This window comes from Ovis canadensis, chromosome 3 (genome assembly GCF_042477335.2).
Source record: "Ovis canadensis isolate MfBH-ARS-UI-01 breed Bighorn chromosome 3, ARS-UI_OviCan_v2, whole genome shotgun sequence".
NCBI classification, from domain to species: Eukaryota; Metazoa; Chordata; class Mammalia; order Artiodactyla; family Bovidae; genus Ovis; species Ovis canadensis.
The window spans coordinates 212,403,922-212,409,075 of NC_091247.1; positions in this window are offsets into that span (position 1 = coordinate 212,403,922).

Here is a 5,154-nt window from a genome sequence, read left to right on the forward strand (position 1 = left end):
AATACTCCATTGTGTATATGTACCACAGCTTTCTTATCCATTCATCTGCTGATGGACATCTAGGTTGTTTCCATGTCCTGGCTATTATAAACAGTGCAGCCATGAAATTAAAAGACTCTTACTCTTGGAAGAAAAGTTATGACCAACCTAGATAGTATATTCAAAAACTGAGGCATTACTTGCCAACTAAGGTCCGCCTCGTCAAGGCTATGGTTTTTCCTGTGGTCATGTATGGATGTGAGAGTTGGACTGTGAAGAAGGCTGAGCGCTGAAGAACTGATGTGTTTGAACTGTGGTATTGGAGAAGACTCTTGAGAGTCCCTTGGACTGCAAGGCGATCCAACCAGTCCACTCTAAAGGAGATCAACCCTGGGATTTCTTTGGAAGAAATGATGCTAAAGCTGAAGCTCCAGTACTTTAGCCACCTATGCGAAGAGTTGACTCATTGGAAAAGACTCTGATGCTGGGAGAGATTGGGGACAGGAGGAGAAGGGGACGACAGAGGATGAGATGGCTGGATGGCATCACGGACTCGATGGATGTGAGTATGAGTGAACTCCGGGAGATGGTGATAGACAGGGAGGCCTGGCGTGCTGCAATTCATGGGGTCGCAAAGAGTCGGACACGACTGAGCGACTGAACTGAAATGATATGAAATTTGATATTTATTTATGTATCATTGTATTATTGTTACCATTTTATTACCACTATTGCCATTTGAGCTCCACGAGATCAAGACCTTCATAGCATTTTAGTCCATGCATGGTTTTGACACATAGTAAATGTTCAATAAGTATTTCCTGAACAACAAACAAATAATTATCTAATGGTATTTGTTTACTGAATGAGCTCTCCTAGGTGATTCTTGTTTGGAGTCTCTCTTGCAACTGGAGTGAGATGGTGACTGGACTAGGGTTAGCTCAAAGTCTTTGTCACTCATATACGTGGTTACTGATTACTTGAAACCTCAGGAGGATGACTGAGTTATAAGAGCAGTTTTCTGAAAGGACCATTTTTCAAATAATAAGCAGCATAGAATGATGTGTCAGCATTTAGGAAGTGATCTGAGACTTTCCAGGTGGTGGTAGTGCTAAAGAATCTACCTGCCAATGCCGAAGATGCAAGAGATGAAGGTTTGATCCCTGGGTCTGGAAGATCCCGTAGGGGAGGAAAAGGCAACCCACCCCAGTATTCTTGCCTGCAAAATTTCCATGGACAGAGGTGCCTGGTGGGCTGCAGTCCATGGAGCTGAAAAGAGTCAGACACAACTGAGCACATGAGAACAGGAGGCAATGCACTAATAAGGCTAGAACCTAAATACAACCACCCAGGTATATGGATCCAACTGCACTCCCTGTCAAAACAATCTATAAGGATTCTTTCAAAATAAACTTTGAAGTCTGTATAACCAGAATATGCTTTGGATTCACCCTCTGTGCTTCATGGGAAATTGCTGATGTTCCATGACAAGAATTAGTTAAACTGGTATGTGGCTAAAAATTTCTAGCAAAGAACTCTAATAGGCATAATTTTTAAAGGCAATTCCAATTCTGACTGAAATTGCTCTCCAGCTTTTTCTTCAGCTATTCCTCGTTTTACACGTGACAGGTACTCATTCCTGACTTAGTAAGGTCACACAATGAGACGTTGATGAAGCTAGGACTAGAGACTAGGTTTTCCCTGAAACAAGTATCAGTCCTTGCTTCTTCCTACTTCAGGGTTTCTTCCACTTTCCAGCATGCTTATTTGAACGTTAACTATTCAAATATGGTGTGAATTTTCTCAATGATTTTTGCCTTCTGGGATTTTCACATTTCTCCTCTTAGAACCAGTATTTGAGGATGTTATGTTGAGAAATATTTCTTTCTGGACTCTCCTTTCACAGGAGTGTTTTTGTACGAATTCATAAGTGAGCCTATCACCACCTTGTGACTATAGTAGGTAGTTGCAACCATAAAAGCAGTTTCACATGTGCAAAAATGTTCAAGAACAATTTGTTCAATACCAATTGTTTCAAGAACAATTTGTTCAATATCAATGTTTTCTCACCTAAATCTAACAATTATTACAATTTTCCAATATATCCTTTACTTCCCCTCACTTGCTTCCTATTACTTTTTTTTTCTGAATGTGATGATTAGTAAGTTGCATATATAAATAAATTTAAGGAAATAAAAATAATTTAATATATAGGGGCAGCGGCTGAGAGGAGCTACCCCCCATCCAAGGTCAGGGGTGGCAGCTGAGAGGAGGACCCCCACGTTCAAAGAGCAGTGGTTGCGCCAGAGCAGGAGGGCCGAGAGGAGCTACTCCACGTTCAAGGTCAGGAGGGGCGGTGGTGAGGAGATACCCCTCGTCCAAGGTGAAGTGAAGTGAAATGAAGTGAAGTCACTCAGTCGTGTCCGACTCTTTGCGACCCCGTGGACTGTAACCTACAAGGCTCCTCCGTCCAAGGGATTCTCCAGGCAAGAATACTGGAGTGGGTTGCCATTTCCTTCTCCAGGGGATCTTCCTGACCCAGGGATCGAACCCGGATCTCCCGCATTGCAGGCAGACACTTTAACCTCTGAGCCACCAGGGAGAAACCCAAGTAAGAAGGTAGGTATTGCGGGAGGGCATCAGAGGGCAGACACACTGAAACCATACTCACAGAAAACTAGTCAATCTAATCACATGGACCACAGCCTTGTCTAACTCAGTGGAACTAAGCCATGTTCTGTGGGGCCACCCAAGACAGGCGGGTCATGGTGGAGAGGTCTGACAAAATGTGGTCCACTGGAGAAGGGAATGGCAAACCACTTCAGTATTCTTGCCTTGAGAACCCCATGAACAGTATGGAAAGGCAAAATGATACGATACTGAAGGAGGAACTCTCCTGGTCGGTAGGTGCCCAATATGCTACTGGAGATCAGTGGAGAAAAAAGAATGAAGAAATGCAGCCAAAGCAAAAACAATACCCAGTTGTGGATGTGACTGGTGATAAGAAGCAAGGTCTGATGCTGTAAAGAGCAATATTGCATAGGAACCTGGAATGTTAGGTCCATGAATCAGGCAAATTGGAAGTGGTCAAACAGGAGATGGCAAGAGTGAACTCGACACTCTAGGAATCAGCGAACTAAAATGGACTGGAATGGGTGAATTTAACTAAGATGACTATTATATCTATTACTGCAGGCAGAAATCCCTTAGAAGAAATGGAGTAGCCATCATGGTCAACAAAAGGGTCCAAAATGCAGTCACTACGCTAAGTCGCATCAGTTGTGTCTGACTCTGTGCGACCCCATAGACAGCAGCCCACCAGACTCCCCCATCCCTGGGATTCTCTAGGCAAGAATACTGGTTGCCATTTCCTTCTCCAATGCATGAAAGTGAAAAGTCAAATTGAAGTCACTCAGTCGTGTCTGACTCTTCGCGACCCCATGGACTGCAGCCTACCAGGCTCCTCAGTCCATGGGATTTTCCAGGCAAGAGTACTGGAGTGGAGTGCCGAAATGCAGTACTTGGATGCAATCTCAAAAAAGACAGAATGGTCTCTGTTCATTTCCAAGGCAAACCAATCAATATCACAGTAATTCAAGTTTATGCCCCAACCAGTAACGCTGAAGAAGCTGAAGTTGAACGGTTCTATGAAGACCTATAAGACCTTTTAGAACTAACACCCAAAAAAGATGTCCTTTTCATTATAGGGGACTGGAATGCAAAAGTAGGAAGTCAAGAAACACCTGGAGTAACTGTTATGCTCCGAGCCTGTATCTCCGAACCAACCGAGAGAGCAAGTCCACCACAGTAATGCAAAAGCAAGAAGGGAGTTTTTTTATTCTTAGTGCACTAGGGCCCAAGTCTCATCCCACACAAGCGAATCCGACAAGAGCCCCGAACAAAGGAGTATGGTGGCTTATATACAGGCAGTTCTTTGTCTCAGTTACAGGAGTAGCTGGTGTTACATGATTGGCCAGGCAGGATGAGCGCATATCCTGTCTCTTTCTGGTAAACATGACTCAGGTCCTAGAGCCCATCGTTTGGTCTCTAACATTCCCCCATGTCCTTAGATCATATACAGGAATCTTCCTCTCGGTCCTGAGACACAGTTTGATATTGTTGTTGAAGCACAAACAGCTGTACTGTATTTATGCGTTTCTTTACAAAGGCTACAAGTCTATTGATAATACATGGGCCAAAGGTAAGCATTAGTAAAAGTATTAGCAGGGGTCTCAGCAAGGTGGAGATTAGGGTGGTCAACCAAGGGGATGGTTGAAACCAAGACTCAAACCATCTTTGTTGAGCCTCACGTTCTCGTTTATGTTGGGCTAGTCCCTCTCTTATTTTGGCCATAGATTTTTAAACTATTTTTGTATGATCAGCATAAAAACAACGCTCTTTTTTTTAGGGCAGCACAGAGTCCCCTGTGTATCTCCCCACAGATCTTTTAGTTATGTCTGGGCACACCTGGACATGCCCAGAGTACATGATTTCGGAGCTTGCCCCTCTTCCAGGGTATATTTACCACCGGCTTAAGGTCAAAGTATAAGTCTGGCCACCAAGTATCTGGTGGATGTATTGTGGTGGTGGAGTTAAGCATCTCACGTGTTAGTCTATTTTACAGTTTTCAGGTGATTTTGACGGGTTGATGCAGGTTCACGGTGGCAGCTCCGGAGCAGAGTAACCGGGTCATCCACAAGACGGCCCAGCCCAGCTGTACTGGTCCTGTTGGCACCTTCGAAGCTTTAGCCTCAGGGGGTTGGACAGGTGCAGAGATGCTTCTCATTTTTTTTTTTTTTTTTTTTAGCGTCTTCCTGCTCTGCTGAAGCAGCTGGGCATACGTGGTTGCAATGCACCCAAGGCCTGATACCGTCGACCTTTAGGGCAGTTGGGGTGGTAAGAAGAACAACATAAGGACCCTTGCATTTGGGTTCTAGTGCCTTGGTTTGGTGCCTTTTGACCCATACCCAATCTCCTGGGCCAATGTCATGTGAGGGAATAGTTCCCTTATTTTGACCCACATGTATTTCCCGGAGCAATTTCCAGACACGAGAGTGCACCTCGCTTAAGGCCATCAAGGCCTCTTGGAATTGTCCCATCGTGGGAGGTGGTAGTTTTTTCCCTTTAAATATTGGACATACAGGGGGAGGTCTCCCATACAGAATTTCAAATGGA